This window comes from Sorex fumeus, unplaced genomic scaffold (genome assembly GCF_029834395.1).
Source record: "Sorex fumeus unplaced genomic scaffold, SorFum_2.1 ptg000098l, whole genome shotgun sequence".
Lineage (NCBI taxonomy): Eukaryota > Metazoa > Chordata > Mammalia > Eulipotyphla > Soricidae > Sorex > Sorex fumeus.
In genome coordinates this window covers 65,842,966-65,860,458 of record NW_026606155.1, presented here as the reverse complement: position 1 = coordinate 65,860,458, position 17,493 = coordinate 65,842,966, and the positions used below count along the sequence as shown (strand labels likewise).

Sequence of the window (17,493 nt, the reverse complement as noted above, 5' to 3'; positions counted from 1 at the left end):
TATAAGATCATTTAATAACTTTAATAGATTGATTTTATATCATCTCCATGCTGCATTTGAAACCTTTAAACTCCCAAAGCCTTAGTTACATACACAAGAAAAAAATGGTGGCAAGTGATAGAGTTGATATGACTTGATCTGTATGATTTTATCTAATTTAACTCTAGCAACAGGAAAGCTTAAACATTGATTGCATTCCAGTAATTTTAGTAATATTTTATTAGTAATCACTTAATCACTTAACTTCCCGTTAGTCGTCGATTTGCTCGAGTGGGCGCCAGTAACGTCTCCATTTGTCCCTGTTGCGTGCTAGTGTAGCCCAAAGGCATCTCTTCGCTCCGGGAACATGGAGGGCCTCAAACCGATCGTTCATGACCTTGACAAAGAAGTCTGACCATCTGGTAGGTGGGCGGCCACACGGTCTCTTGACATCCCGTGGAATCCAATCAGTAACAGCTCTAGTCCAACGGTCGTCTTTAAATCTCATTACGTGACCAGCCCATCTGATTTTCGACACCTTGGCAAATGAGACAGCGTCCCTGATCCTTGATCGTCGACGGATGTCAGAACTCCGGATTCTTTCTCTCATTTGAGTGAAACGTGATATTCCAAGCATAGCTCTTTCTATTCTTCTTTGGGAGACCTGAATGGCGTTCTCATCTTGTTTGCGTAGGGCCCAGGTCTCTGAGGCATATGTTAATGCAGGAAGAACAGTGGAATCAAAGAGATGTGCCCAGAGCCGGAGGTTCTTCGTCCTCTTAGCTATTTCTTCGACGTTCTTGAAGGCGTTCCAAGCCGCTCTCTTCCTCCTGCGCAGCTCGGGTGCCAGGTCATTTGTCATGTTGACCTCTCGACCTAGGTACACATAGCTGTTGCATTCGGAGATGGTCGTTCCATTGAGAGCGAATGGGGCGTCAGGAACAAGGCTGTTTCTCATTACTATTTATTTTATTAGTAATTTGGCACTATTTTCATTAAATATTGAAGAGACCTGTTTAATATACTTTTCTCATAAAAAGCAGAAAAAAGGGGATGACACCTGCAAGAGATTAGTATGAGTCAAGCTCATGAGAGGATGAAACATACAGAAAATAAGCTTAAATAATAAGAGGAAATATTGCGAGTATAAAGGGAAATTAAAGCATTAAAAGTTAGCCTTTGTCTTAATATAGTTGAAGACAAAAACTCCAAGCCACAGTCATTGAAGAGGTTCATTGGAGTCTCTAATACTGAGAGTTAATAAGTTGCCAACTAGAGTTCAAAAGTGTTATATGTATAGTCAAGGAGCTTAGGAAATCTATGTAGAGAATAATGAGAGTGAATCAGTTGCCAGAGCTCTTTTTTTGTGAATCTGTATTTATAAAGACTGTTTCTTTACAACCACCCATTTGTCTGTCAAACTCCTATGTCTTTTTTTCAGGTATCAGCTCAGATCTCAGACATTTTCTGAATCATTGCCTATGAATCATGTAAAATTAATTCCTCCAGACTCCTGATCTTATAGAATCTTATTCTCATCCAGATTATAGCTTTATAGCTTTTTGCAGACTGAACTGTGCCTATATTTTTATAAATACTTATCCCCTTTAGACTATAAACATCTCAATAGTAGCCATAGGTCACATTTTCTTTTGTAAGCTTCATAGCATATATAGATTCTGTCAAGTATCTAACTTACAATATTATCCTCCTTTTAAAGCTAAATGATGGATAATAAGCAACAATCATCAAGAGAACATACAAGAAGAAATTATTAATTATCATTCAAGAAAGAGTGGCTGTTCCACATCATGAATTGGACCTCTTTCAGACCCCAAGAGTTGGCCTCTTCAATCAGCAATCAGCCAAACAACAGTCTCAGGATATTTTCTCCATCCAAAGTGGTCCCTACAGAAGAAATTCCATATGGTGTGGTGAATAGAGTTGACAATGCTAGAGGCTGGTGTGGATAACCTTCGTAGCTGGTCAAATTCAGTTGTTTCATATACTGTCATTATATTCAAATCTCCCCAAAATTCTTGTGCTCCGTACTTAATTCTCATCCTATCATTTTCTAGGTTACAATAAAATCTTTCCAAATGTTCCTGGGAATCTTTGGATATACTCTGCCACTTTTGAAAAGTTGTTCTCCTGATCTGCCAATGATAAGGCAAGATGATGTGGTGCTGCAAATAATCCCTGCCATAAATACAAGTGCTTTGCAGAAAGTCCATGTAAATTTCAAATCCATTCTCTTGGTGAGTGTGATACTGTGACTGGTTCACCAGCTCAAACACCAGGTCGAGGGCAGTCTCCTCACTTTTGTCCTCAAAGAGCTCAGTACTCAGCTTGTCACTAGTCTTCAAAATGTACTGGATTATAAAACCATTGTCCTGGAAACCCCCTGGAAAACAATCCATGACTTTGTCTATATAGTCCGGACTAGCAGGGACATCACTAGAAACTGGGTGCAAGAGGTCAGTCTGGAAGCGCCCAGCTGTAGAGTCTGCCACTGTACCACTGATGGCTTCTGAAAGAAAGCTGCTATCCTGGACTAGAACCATCTGCTCCGCAGGATTAGTGGAAGAGGGCGGGGGGCTTCTGGTATTTGGCCCCTGCCATCTGCCCTGTCAGGAATCGGTCAGGCATGCTGCTCTGCGGGGGGGTGGGGGCGGGGGGGAGGGGGGAGCACACAACTTTTTGCTCTCCAGGGGCTTTTTCACCATGGGTTCGTGAAAACGACTGTAATCCGCACCCTGGTTTCTGGTTCTAAACACCCCATCCAGCAGTCGGACTCCAGCATTGAGTTCATTATGGGTCTCTGGGACCTCAGGTTTCGGGTGCCTAACCTCTTCTGGTCCTTCTTCTTAAAACAGGTCTTAAGGGGTGCAATCTTCCCGAGGAGCTGCATCTGGCAGGGTAAGTTGCAGGGAGGTGAGGGGAGAGGCACGGCACAGTCGGGCTCGGGTGGGCTTGGGTTCTGTGGTTTCCGTTTCTATGATGCTGAGGAGTTCCAGTCACTCTGCAAGTCTGAAAACCATGAGGCGCTGCCGAGGGGCTTGGAAGAGGGACACCCGTGCCAGGCTGTTTTCACTCCTAGTGCCCCAGAGAGGGGTGAGCAAGACCCCTCCCTGCCCAGGGGACCCAGCCCCAGCAGCCAACCTCGACTACCGAACCACTGTCACTCTCCAGGCTGCTCTCTGGACCATGGGGCCACGCAACACATCATAAGGCACTTCCTACCCATTTTCCATAATTACCACACCATGTTTAATGGAGTTCAGACAATAGACAATAAATAATAGAGAAAAAATCTATCTATCTATCTATAGATATAGATATGCCTCTCGGAGAGCCCAGCAAGCTACTGAGAGTACCGTGCCTGCATGGGCAGAGCCTGGCAAGCTTCCCATGGCATACTCGATATATCAAAACCAGTAACTATAACAGGTCTCATTCACCTTACCCTGAAAGAGCCTCCACTCATTGGGAAAGGTGAGTAAGGAGAGGCTGCTAAAATCTCAGGGCTGGGGTGAATGGAGATGTTACTGGCACCTGATTGAGTAAATCCACGAACAATGGGATGACAGTGATACAGTGATATTCAAGAAAGAAAGAAGAGTGTCTAAATGAAATTAATTGAACAATATTTTCACTGATCATAGAACTGCACATAGGGCAAACTTGACTGAGAAAAAGCATAAGTTGTGAAGAGGTGTACTGCATTCAGAAATCATATGAATTTATTGTTCATTCATTTAGCAGACTTTCAATGCACACTTATCTTTCCCAAATATTGCACCAAGTGTAGGGACAAAGAGAAAACAAAAATATTGTTGCAGCTATAATACTAGGAAAGGAAAATAAACATGGAAAAAGAGAAAAATAATTACATATTATGGAATTATTATTGCAGAAACACGAACCAAGTCATGGGCATATAGAGACAAGCAGAGAGAATACCAATACATGATACTTGACTGAGGTCTCTTGTGTTGTGAGATTTACCAAGTACTTCAAGGTGGAGAATGAAGAAATGGACTTCCTATAAAATAAGAAACATCTTGGGATAATATTTAAGAACAGTATTATGGACTTTTTTGTTTCAATTTAACAAATAACAAATGTTCTTTTTTGGACACACAGACTATTAGATATTTAAACTAGAAAGAGACATCATGGGGAAAATTAAGAGGACATGATACTTGCATATCTGTGGAAAATGCGGAATGAAAAGGCTGGGAGAATGGACAGTAGTTAGGAATCTCAATAGATCAAATAAGAGGTACAGAAGAGAGAACACTAGATAGAAAAACCATGTTCAAGAGACTATAGCTTGGAACATAAAGAACTGATCCTGAAATAAAGTGTTAGAATATATAAGGGTTGGAGCGATAGCACAGTGGATAGGGCATTTGCCTTGTACGCAGCTGATCCATGTTCAGTTGCTCCATCCTTCTCGGCAAACCTGGCAAGCTACTGAGAGTATTCTGTCTGCATGGCAGAGCCTGGCAAACTCCCCGTGGCGTATTTGATGTGTCAGAAACAGTAACAACAAGTCTCACAATGAAAACGTTACTGGTGCCTGCTCTAGCAAATCGATGAACAACGGAAGGACAGTGCTACAGTGCTATGTGATTTAAATGTTGAAGAAAAATAAAATGACTGGATATAATTTTCATTTTTGAAAGGTATATTTTATAGCACTGTGAATGTTAGCTTAGAAAGACAAGAGACAAAGGCAAGATAATCTATTTGGAATATATAGCAAAGACAGTGAAGAATTTAAAATGGAATTGTGAAGAAGAAATTGACAAAAATTAAACCTGATATAAGAAGTATTTCCTCTGCTTAACTAGTCATTTGTAAAATCATTTCTCAGATATCAAGCATCCAGCAATTTGTTGGCACTGAGACTTCTAAAGTGAACAAATAAATAGCCCTCTCCAGAGCATATGGTTTTTTATATAAAGAAATTATTTAAGCGAGTAATTATAAGAAGATATAAATGCTATATTTCAAAAGTAGAGATTGTTACTGAAATACATATCCATAGCACTCAATATGGTATAGAGAGTTAGAAGATGGTGATATTTAATCTACAGCTGAAAGAAGGAGCTGCTTTAGCTAGACCAAATCATCCTGGGAAAGATAATTTTGAATAGGAGGTAAACCATGTGGGTAATTGCATTACTGCAGTAAGTAAACCTAGCAAAAACAAGGAAATGAAAAAACAAATATTGAAATAACTGTCTCTAAAGATTGCTAGAGATATTTTATCAGAAAGTTGAGGGAAAATTAAAATGGAATCTGCTTTTTTGATTTTTAATATACTTGTAGTAAAATTGTTTATTGTAATCTTATGCTAAAATTTTAATATATTTACATATGTGGTGGGCTGGAGTGATAGCACAGCAGGTAGGGCGTTTGCCTTGCAAGCGGCCAACATGGGCCACCCAAGTTTGATTCCTCTGCCCCTCTCGGAGAGCCCGGCAAGCTACTGAGAGTATCTCGCTTGGCAAAGCGTGGCGAGCTCCCCATGACATATTCGATATGCCAAACACAGTAACAATTGTCACAATGAAGACGTTATAGGGCCCACTAGAGTAAATAGATGAACAATGGGAGGATGGTGACAGTGAAATATGTGGTACCATAATGTTGAAACCTATATGTCCATTCCATATAAAGAATAGTTCTATCATCCTAGAAAGTTTCCCCCATCCTCTTCTAGCTTTTATTCCTAGGACATTTTAATGTCTAATACTATAGTTTAGCTTTCTATTCCACAATTTTATATAACTGGAAGTACGTAGTATGTTGTCTTTTCTGTATAACTTACAGCATTCAATATAAGATTATTAATACTTAGCTAGTTTTTTTGCATCAATAATTTGTCAATTTGTATTTCTGATATATTCTATCATGTTAATATCTCATACCTTGACTATTTGATGATAAACATTTGATTTTTCATTTTGAAATGTCTTTATATTGAAATTATTTTTAAAAGTCTTTTATAAACATCTTTTGTTATGTAGGAGTACTGCTATTTATTGTCACTGATTAGCTGATTGAATTGGGCATAAACTCCACCTTACTTTTTTTTTCATTTTTTTATAATTTTATTTATTGAATCACCATGTGATCAGTTACACAGCTTTCAGATCTAAGTCTCAGCCATACAATGAAACACCCATACCTTCACCAGTGCCCATTCTCCATCATCAAAAACCCCAGTATACCCGCATCCCACACCCTCCCCCTACCCGTGGGACAGATAATTTCCATATTAGTCTCTCTCTACTTTGATCATATTCAATATTTTGATATCAGACCCATCATTACTTTTTGGGATTTTACCTCAACACTCAGATCTGTTGAAAATGAAACAGTAGACAATTAGTTTTCTATTGCTGGTTAAGAATAACATATGATGACACATGGCTGCAGTAGTGGCCACGCTATTTTGAAATTCTGGAATTTTAACAATTAAATCTGGAGGGATTTCTGCCAAAACCTGCTGGGTTCTGAGATTTGTTTCTGAGTCTCTGGGATGATGACCATTAAGCAGCTTGATGGAGCCAGAAAGGCTGTACTTAGGGGGTGACTCGGAGTCTCATTGGGATGGGAAAGAAAGGGCCGGTTCCACCTCCATCCCATGAGGCTCCACGTGTCTCGTCACTGAGGGCCCAAACCTGACTGTCCAGTGGCCTCTGGAGAATAGTGGTCACTGAGCAGCCAAGGGGGCGCAGGTGGAGGGACAGAACCTTTTCCCCACTGGGGTGGCCTGACGACAGTAAATTACTTCGGGTCTGGACACATTTCTGTTAAAGCCACTGGGTTTTGAGATTTGTTTCTGAGTCTCTGGGATCATGGCCATTAAGCAGCTTGATCAGGAGCTATAGAAGCCGTTTGTGGGGGGGAACTCGAGGTCTTGTTGTGGTGGGAAGAAAAGGGTCAGATGCACCCACATTTTTTGAGGCCACGCATGTCTTGTCACTATGGGCCCAGACTATCCAATGGCCTCTGGAGGATGGTGGCCACTGGGCCGCCGGGGGCACAGGCCAAGGCACGAAACCTATTCTGACCTGGGTTGGCGCAATTATATAGCTGAGCCAGAGGTGGTTTGTGGGCATGTCTCCCACATACCTAACTTTTGGCCATTTACTTTCTTGGTAAACTTTGCCCCAAGTTTTTGGGGTCTGGCCAAGGGCATAGCAGCAATTTTGGGGTACCTGGAAGTCTGAAGGTGCCATCAGGCTGCTGATGCACTCGCCTCATAGTGTACCTATGTGTACCTGTATGATTGACCTGCTGTCAGCACCATACCCCCATCGATATCATTTTTTAACAAAACTTTGACTAGTGCTTTGTCATTTCTAGGTGTTTATTAGAATTGGTAAGGAAATGTTTTACAATTTTTCAAAGAAGTTTATCATTTATCTTCAGTGAATGTCATCCTTTGACATTTTCCATCTTTGAGAGACAATATTTTTAGTCTTTAAAAATTTTAGTAATTCTACCATGACATTAGTTTTTAATTCCTAGTTAGTTAATAAATATAAGCACTTCATTTACTGTTTGGTTGATTATTATATATACTACTTGAAAAGTACTGTTTAGTCATTTTTATAATTCAGTAAAACACTCAGCTATTAAAATATAAAAAAGCCTGCTATTTGCAATAACATGATCACTGGATCACTTGACATCCTGTTACTCATCAATTTGCTCGAGTGGCACCAGTAACATCTCCATTCGTCCCTGTCGCATGCTAGTGTAGCCCAATGGTGTCTACTTGCTCCAGGAACACAAAGACCCTGAAATTGATCATTCAGGGTCTTGACGAAGAATTCTGACCATCGCATAGGAGGCAGTCACGCGATCTTTTGACGTCCCGTAGAATCCAGTCAATAATGGCTCTAGGCCAGTGGTCATCTCCAAATCACATTACTCCAGTCCATCTGATTTTCGACACCTTAACAAATGAGACAGTGTTCCTGATTCTTGATCATCAACAGAGGTCAGAACTCCGGATTGTTTCTCTCACTTGAGTGAAGCGTGATACTCCAAGCATAGCTATTTCAATTCCTATTTAGGAGATACAAATAGCTTTCTCATCCGTTTTTGTAGGGCCCAGGACTCTGTGGCATATGTTAATGCAGGAAGAACAGTGGAATTGAAGAGATGGGCCTGAACCTAGAGGTTCTTCAACATCTTAGCTATTTCTTCAACGCTCCTGAAAGGGATCCAAGCTGCTATCTTCCTCCTGCACAACTCAGGTGCCAGGTCATTTGATTTCTCGACTTAGGTACACATAACTTTTGCATTTTGAGATCTTTGTTCCATTGAGAGTGAATGGAATGTCAGGAACGAGACTGTTTCTCTTAAACACTATCTTCATGAGATTAAGCTGCAGTCTGACCATTCCACACTCACAGTCAAAGTTGGCGAGCTTTTGTGCCGCTTGGCTAATGTTTGGTGTTTTAAAACAATGTCATCAGTGAAGCAGAGGTGGTGTAGTTGCCAACTGTCTATCTTCATTCCCATTCCTTCTCATTCCAGTCATCGCATGACATTCTTGAGGGTGGCACTGGAGAGTTTCGGTGAAATGGTATCACCCTGCCAAAACCTTCTCTTGACATGGATGATCACTTCCTTGTAGAATGGTGAGAACTGACCCTGGTAGTGAATCCTTAATACAGCTCATGGAGGATCCTGATGTATTGAGTTTGAACGCCCTATTTGGCTAGAGCTTTGATGACCGCTTCAGTCTCAACAGAATCAAGGGCCTTCTTTAATCAATGAACGTTAGACAGAGCGGCATCTTGAACTCCAGAGAAACTTCAATGAGCTTGGTTATCGTGTGGATATGGTTGATCATGCTGAATCCTTTTTGGAACCTGACTTGCTCACAATGTTGTCCTTCATCTAGTGTTCTGCCAATCTATTCAGGGTGACTCCAGTGAACAGCTTGTAGACGACAGACAACAGGCAGATAGGGCGATCATTGCCAATGTCGTGGATGTCTCCCTTATTGTACAAAAGTACAGTCCTGCTGGTTTTCCATTGGGGTGGAACCTTGCATTCAGACATGTAGCATGTGAAGAGCCGAGCCAGTGTATTGATGATTACTGATGGCAGGTTCTTCAGGTATTCGAGTCTGACCTTGCTCTGGGCCGAGTGCTATTTGCTTCTTTACCGACGAAATATAGTGTAGAATTTCGGAATGGAGAACATTGGGAACGACATACCCATCCTGAGGAATTTGGTATGTGGGCAGGTAGACATGGCTATCAAAGATATCTGAGCTGAGGTCATCAATGATATTCTCCATTGCCCTTCTGGAAGAGGTGATAGATCCATCAGGATGTCAGAGGGCTGTCATCTTGGTCTTGTAGTTGGCGAAGGACAGGCAGGCATTGCAAATGCTTTTCCTGGCTTCTGCCACATCTGCCAGCACTGATACTCTTCTTATTTTGAGGTCTTTCTTTATCGCTTCTCTGCACTGTTTTGCAAGCTCGGATGTTCATTTGTGGTTGCCTGAGGCTTATACCATAGAGCAGGAACAGGGATAAGGTGCTTGTTTTGTGTGCAGATAATTTCCATCTGATTCCAGGCACATGGTTACCTGAGTACTACTGAGTGTTGTCCAAAAAACAAACAACTGAAAAGAAATGACCCAACATTCTTTATTCAGAAGAGTCACTTGCTTTAATTTTAGTCATGTAATATAATTAATGTCATTCATGTTTGGGATTCACACATGTATGATAGTGCTTTGAATTCATGGAAATGCAATGGTCTTATTTAAATAAACACTGGATAACAGTATTCTGTGGAAACCTGTTTAGCATTCGGGTAACTTCAGAACCAGAAAAGATTGGTTTGTATTGGAAAAAATGTTTAGTTAATTAAAACATGCTGTCCAAGATTTTCTGGATGTTCTCAGAGTTATCCTGTCAGTACTAAAGACCAAATGTTTCTGACATTCTCTCCAACATTATTAGAAAAAAAAAGTCACCTATTGCTTTAATAGAGATTATACTAGTTTTATGATAAGGGTTACGGATCACAAGTTTTCATGCATTATCTGTTTTTTCCCACAAATTTTGCTATATTTTCTTTCTCTATATATATTTGTAACATATCTTTTGGAGCTTATATTTCTGCATTTAAATATTCTCACATCTCTTAAAATATATAATGTTTGGGAGATTAAATATTTTTTGAAACGATTGAAACAACATTGGTTTATAATTTATATAATTTTCAGGTATTCATCTTTATATTTTGATATCTAATTTATTAATTACATTGCAATTGATTTAATAAAAATATATGAAAAATAAATATCTATGTATATGTATAATTAGCGATTATCAAAATTATAAAAATGTTATTTCTTTTAGTTGGTCAACAGATTCTAAGGTAAAAGAATGAAACTGTTAGTGTTTGAATTTAATGATAATCTAGTATTTTCATTTTAACATCTCATAATTAGTGGATTTCTATTAAACATTTCATATATATGTGTATGTTATGTAGAAACTGATAAAACATAATTTCTAATCTAAAATTCTAAGCCTGATTTCAATGGCAATAAACCTACATCTAATATAATCCACAAATAAAAGTGGTAGACAAAATTGAAGTTAAGGATTTGTTTCAGTTAGCATTTACTTTCCTAGACAACTTGATTTGCCCCAACTTCTCCCACAACTATATCATAAAATCGATACCGAAGTGTTAGTTGAGGTGTTATTTATAGCTGCATGCAGTGGACCACAAAAAAATAAAGTTTCACAAGTACAAAGTTCGACTGCTTTTGCGTTTCCTTCCTTCTGTTGCAAAGATTATTCCAAAAATCAAATGAATAAAGAAGAGAATATAGTCTGTATTTTAGGATTGTTAAAGGTTTTTATGTTTCTGACAGTTTGGCTTTCTTTTGTCATTTTCTCACTTAAATGTTGTAAACTCAGAAAGTGCTAAGCTAAGATTCTTTATGTAGTGTTACACATGCCATAAGACAATATTATTTTACCATGTCAAAGTTGTTTGCACCATTTGGAGCACATCTATCATCAAAACTCAATTAAATGGAGTCTTTCTATCTTCAACTAAAACAAACTGTTTACTTAGATTTGCTCAGTGTTTACTTCGCAAGAGGTAGAAGACCCAAATAGCGCAGTTACATAGGTGTCTGGGGATATACTAGGGGTCAAAAAATTTAACCTAAAGAAGGAGACCTTCTTCTTTGGTTGCAACAAGAGACTTTCTTTTCCTTTTGCCAAGTAAATGGCAGCATTATAATGTTATTCATACCTCACTGGTGTCCTAACAATTCCTCTATTCAAACTGAAAAGGGATATATTCTCTTTGTTGCAAAGTATTAAATTTGTCCCTAGAGATTAGTGTGTAGGCAGTTTTAAAGGATGAAACAGGATTAGATAAGATTTCTTTACTGAGAAGGAGTTCTGAAACAGTATAGCAAAAAAAAAAAAAATTGAAAAAATTCTTTAACACTTCAAATCATAAATCTAAGTTATTACATGTTAGTTGACAAATGTCTCTTTGTCATGCTCTTTTAAAGGTAGGTAAATAACAAATAGAAAAACAAACACTTCTCTTAATTGTATTTGAAATTTTGTCTTTGAAACTCTCTAAGGCATTTAGAATTTAAATGACTTCAAAGTTATAATATGAAAAATTTATAATTTTTGTGTAATTGTATTTATCTACTTAAAGATTCAGAGTCTTTCTCTCTTACTGCTTTTTAGAAGAAATAAAAATTATATTAAATACCTACTGTAGTTAACCAACATTTTTTAAGTTTGAAAGTGTCAAAATTATATTGAGGGAAGTTCTGGAAAATTGGAAAATACACGAGGATTCAGTTGAGTTTAGTTACTTGTTACAGTTAATAATGTATACCACAGGAAACATGAATGACTATTATTAAGTTTTCTAGAGAAACAGCAAGATATGTTTTCTTCAGAAAGGAAGAAAATAGTCTATAATAACAAACTGCCTTTTTAGCAATAAAATTTAGAAGTTGCACAGCTTTCCTAATTACTAGTGAAACTACTCTGAATATATGCACTAAAAGAATTTGTGGGATTTTTTTAATATGTTGGAACAGAAAGTATGTATAGCTTAGTAAAATTCATTTTTTAATCTTATAACATTTGCATAATTCCACAATTCATGTTTTTATTGAATAAAACTAGCCACAAAATTTTGTTAAAATATCAGGAATATCAGGATGTACAATTATAACTTTTTCTCCATTTCTAGTAAAAGGTCTTAATAGAGGGATGACTATGTTTAGCATGGGTACAGATTTTAAAGTTTAGGATAAAAAAATAATTGGGAATATAAGATTTCTGCTAACAAAACATAAAAAAAGAAAACTCTCTTTGTGCCGTGATGGCACCTTGTCATCTGAAAACCAGGAAACCTTCTGCATACACTTCCCCTTTTCACATTGCTGCCAGGTTATCAATCTTCCCATGGCACAGCTCTGCTTATGTCAGCCCATGCTTGCAAAGTATTTGCAGTTCCTCACTGTCTCCAGAACAAAATCCAGACTCTTTGGCTTGCTGTTCAAAGCCCTCCACAAATCCTACTCTAAACGTCCCATCACCACTTTTCTGAGTTAACTGTGTTCCAAGCTCATTGACAACCACTATCTAGATTCCTTCTACACAACCTTCTTAGCAGTGTTCCACATGCATATATCACCGTGGGCTTTCACAACATCATTTATGCTGTTATTTCTAACTACCCATCGTTGAAGTTTTGGTTTGACAGAATGTCCTTGCATGGAAAAATTTAAAGTGGCAGTGGTTATATGAAAACTTCTTAGTTAACTCTCAGATATTGAACTAAGTCCTCTACCCTTATATTCTCCCAATTTTAAAGTCACAAAAGTGTAATCATGTGATTTAAAGACATTAGAGAAGTTAAACTGAATTATATCAATTTCTATTATTCTCTGTCTCCCTCCCACTTTCTGACTGTTTCCCATAATTTTTTAAAAAACATAGTGCATTTAAGTTATAGTTTTTGGTGTGAAAATAATTCTCAGCAATAGATTTAAGGACATTGAAACACAAATAACACGAGTTTTACAAAGTAAGTGGATGGTGAATGATATTGAAAAAATAAATATTTAAATAAATGAATACAGCGGGTAGAAAGTAACACTTTTTACTCTCATTCGCATAGGCTCTCACTCACACTCTCACTCTCATTTGCTACTATGAGGAGGACAGTTCAGGAACTGGCAGGTGGAGGTAACTTCTTGATGAAGATGCTGTTGTTTGTTTGCTCCAAATGTATTTTAGCACTTCAAGAGTCATGAAAGCCATAAAAGATAAAGTTCAAGTCTATTGACACTTTCAGATATAATTCTACTTGATTGTTTCCATACAATTCTACATTTAAGGAAAATCTATGTAAAGTTATATGATGTAAATATTTCTGAATAATTTCAGGGCTTTGAGAGTCAAATGTGCGATGTCTCTTACATTATCCGATGGGCATGAACCATAATAAATTGACCGTATGGATGTGAAAGATCTTCTGGATATAATTCAGTTTAGCTAACAATAGCTAAAAATAGCCCAAAGCCCAAAGTAAAAAATATAGATATTTTACTATACCCAATATGGGTTATATTTATGGTAAACTTGACTATATATTCAGCCAATTTCCCTCCTTCCAGAGTTATTTTCTATAACTGTGTAGCAAGTTCTCACTTAGCCTGGACAGGATCTTAGAAGTGAAAGAAATCAATTATAATATAGGCTAATGGAGATTAGTGAACGTTGTGTTCCTGTGGCATAACATCACACATAGAAATGTCATGAAACTTCCAAATAAACACTTCTAAAATCAAGAAATAATTTAGATTCATTTATCCACTTGGTCACATTTTAACCCATTTTCCAAGCTGAAAGTTGCATGTGGTCAGAGTTTATCCTAAACTGGAAGCTCAGGGAGAAAGGCAGAAACAAATTCTGAATGGAATCCCTTTCAATTGTAGGGCACAGTCACACATACATCCACATCACTCACACTGGGATGATGTAGACATACCAATGGACCTAACCTGTGAATCTCTAGGATGTGGAAGCAAAGCAGAGTGCCCAGAGAAGAGCAAAACACGACGAAAATGATCACGAATATGGGGTACACACAATCCACACATTGTGACATTGGCTAGGAATTGGTTTTTTTTTTCTCATCAACATTAGAAATGTTGATCAAGAAAACATTACTCAGAAACCTACTGAATTTGAAATCCACTTTGATCAACCCCAATAGATTATTGGGTTCAGTTTAGTTCTGTGTGGTTCCATGTGGTTTTTGTTTTGTTTATTTAGGCTACTCTCAGTGGTGCTAAAGGCTTACTCTTAGATCTGTGCTCAAGGATCAGTCCTGGTGGTGCTTGGGGAACAATCTGGGGTGCCAAGGAATGAAGTCAGGTCCACTGCAGGCAAGGTAATCACCCTATCTGTTGTACTATCTCTCTGGCTTCTATTATATCAAAGCTTTTTGGTCAGATAAAGATGGTTCCTATAGGCATGTTATATAAATTTTGTGTATAAAATGATTGATCTATCTGATTAGGATTTAGGAATATACAGCATATTTGAGAATCTATATTTTATAAATAATCAAATATGATATTTAAAATATTTCCATCATCCAGATGCTTTTATATGGTGGTAACCAATTGATTTTTAATCAGAATGGCACCTACTACTTATTGTAATGAAAGTGCCATATACATTGGCCTTATTACATGCACAAACTTATTTCCTCATTTAAATTTCATCATTTCATTATTTAATTCATTTAAATACTAACCAGTGTTAATACTTTTACCCACATCTTGTAGTTTCAGAGAATTCAATTACTGTGTTTAAAGTAGTGTGGTTATAACTCGCCATTTAAGTGAATTAAATCCAGGTGCTGGTAACTTAAAATTCAAGTTCTGTATTTCTTAAAATGTAAGAGTAATATCCTCTACATAATACCATAATATTAATTAGTAAAGATTTATACTATTATCTCAATTTTCGTGTGAGAATAAGGAAAAAATATATAGTGTCCTCAAAAGTAGTTTGGTTAAGAAGCAAAAAAAAGCTGGCTTTCAATCAAGGAAGACCCTTTTCCTTGAATGAATAATTATTTTCCAAGTATTTTAGTCCAAAAAGAACAAAAAATGTTCTTGAACAAATAAGGCCAGAATTTTAGAACCTTAGAACAAAAGAAGATAATTTCTCAGTCATATTACAGCTATTTCTCTGTTCCGATGAATATTATCTGAGTTAAATAACAGGCAGTCTACTAACCAGAACTGGACTGATGGTAAAGGGGTGTAAAAGACAGTGATAATCTAACAATGACTTTAAAACTTCTATTTGAAGACACTGTAGACTCTTCTGAATCCTGTCACATTGGAACAAATGACCGTCGCAACATGACTGATTTCAAGATGGAAGCATGGGACAGTGCTACCATGATGTGTGTGCATCTAGGCCTGAGGTGACAGAAACTATGTATTTTTGAATGCCTCTTCAGATAATCTTCGTTTTTAAATTATTGAGAAAAGTACAGGAGATAGTGAACAAACTTTTAAGAGTGAAGTAAGAAAAACTTCAATAGACTAATATAACATTATTCTTCAGTATTTGAAATCCACAACTTCTGCGAAGGAAAAGTATTTATTTGTTTGTTTATTCATAATAATTGTAGAAACTAGTTAGAAAGCACACATATGTAAAAAAAGAAATGAAAGAAATATCACATCACAAAAGCAATAGAAAAATGGTAGTTATAAGAATATATTAAGAGGAAAAGTTATAAATAAAAATACTTAGAGAGGGGATATGGTGTTGCCAGCAGGTCAATCTGTACCTGTGAGGCGAGTGCATCAGCAGCCTGATGGTGCCTTCAGACTTCCAGATACCCCAAAATTGCTGCTGTGCCTTTGGCCAGACCCCAAAAACTTGGGGCAAATTTTACAAAGAAAGTAAACAGCCAAAAGTTAGGTATGTGGGAGACACACCCACAAACCATCTTTGGCTCAGCTATATAATTGGAGGCATGGCCTCTCTGGTTCCTGATCAGACTGCTTAATGACCATGATCCCAGAGACTCAGAAACAAATCTTGAAACCCAGTGACTTCTGGCAGAAATGCGTCTGGTCCCTGCAGGTAACCAGCGCTGGGCCACCCCAGGTGGGAATAGGTTTCGTGCCTTGGCCTGTTCCCCTTGCTGCCTAGTGGCCACAATCCTCTAGAGGCTGCAGGAGAGTATGGTTTGGGCCTGCAGTAATGAGACACATGGAGCCTCACGGGATGGAGGTGGAGCCCATCCCTCCCTACCCCAATGAGACCTCGAGTCGCTGCCCACAAATGGCCTCTCTGGCTCCTGATCAAGCTGCTTAACGGCCATGATCCCAGAGACTCAGGAACAAATCAGTGGCTTTTGGCAGAAATGCATCCAGACCCCACAGTAGGTTACTGTCAACGGGCCACCTAAGGGGGAAAAGGGTGCTGTCCCTCCTCCTACTCCCCCTTGGCAGCTCGGTGACTGCCATCTGCCAGAGGCCATTGGACAGTCAGGTTTGGGCCCTCAGTGATGAGACACGTGGGGCCTCACGGGATGGGGGTGGAGCCAGCCCTTGCCCCCCCAACCCCAATGAGACTCCAAGTTGCCTCCAACGAACAGCTTCTCTGGCTCCTGATCAAGCCATTTAATGGCCATGATCTCAGAGACTCAGAAACAAATCGGGGAACCCAGCGGATTTTGGCAGAACGCGTTCAATCCCTGCAGGTTACCAGCTCTGGGCCAACCCAGGTGGGACTAGGTTTCATGCCTTGGCCTGTTCCCCCTGGTGGCCTGATGGCCGCCATCCTCTAGAGGCCACTGGACAGTCAGGTTAGGGCCCACAATGACGAGACATGCGGGACTTCACGGGATGGGGGTGGAGCCGGCCCTTTTCTCCCCACCCAACGAGACCCTGAGTGGCTACCCACGAACAGCATCTCTGGCTCCAAATCAAGCTGCTTAATGGTCATGATCCCAGAGACTTAAAACAAATCTCGGAAAACAGTGGTTTTTGGCAGAAATGATTCCAGACTCCACAGTAGGTTACTGGTGTGGGCCATTTCAGGGGGGGGAAAGTTACTGTCTCTCTACCTGCTCCCCCTAGGAGGCTCTGTGGCTGCTATCTGCCAGAGGCTATTGGACAGTCAGGTTTGGGCCCACAGTGACGAGACACACAGGGCCTCATGAAACAGGGGTGGAGCCGTCCCTTTCCTCCCCATCCCAACAAGAACCCAAGTTGCCACCCATGAATGGCCTCTCTGGCTCCTGATGAAGCTGCTTAACGATCATGATCCCAGAGAGTCAGAAACAAAGTTTGGAACCCAGTGGCTTTTGGCAAGAAATCCCTCCAGATTTAATTGTTTAAATTTCAGAATTTCAAAATCA

At 38.9% G+C, this 17,493-nt stretch overlaps 1 pseudogene; it reads right to left on the bottom strand.

Annotated features, from left to right (window-relative positions):
- Window positions 1–446: 446 nt before the first annotated feature.
- On the bottom strand, window positions 447–17,078 carry LOC130041632 (protein mono-ADP-ribosyltransferase TIPARP-like; annotated as a pseudogene).
- Window positions 17,079–17,493: the final 415 nt, after the last annotated feature.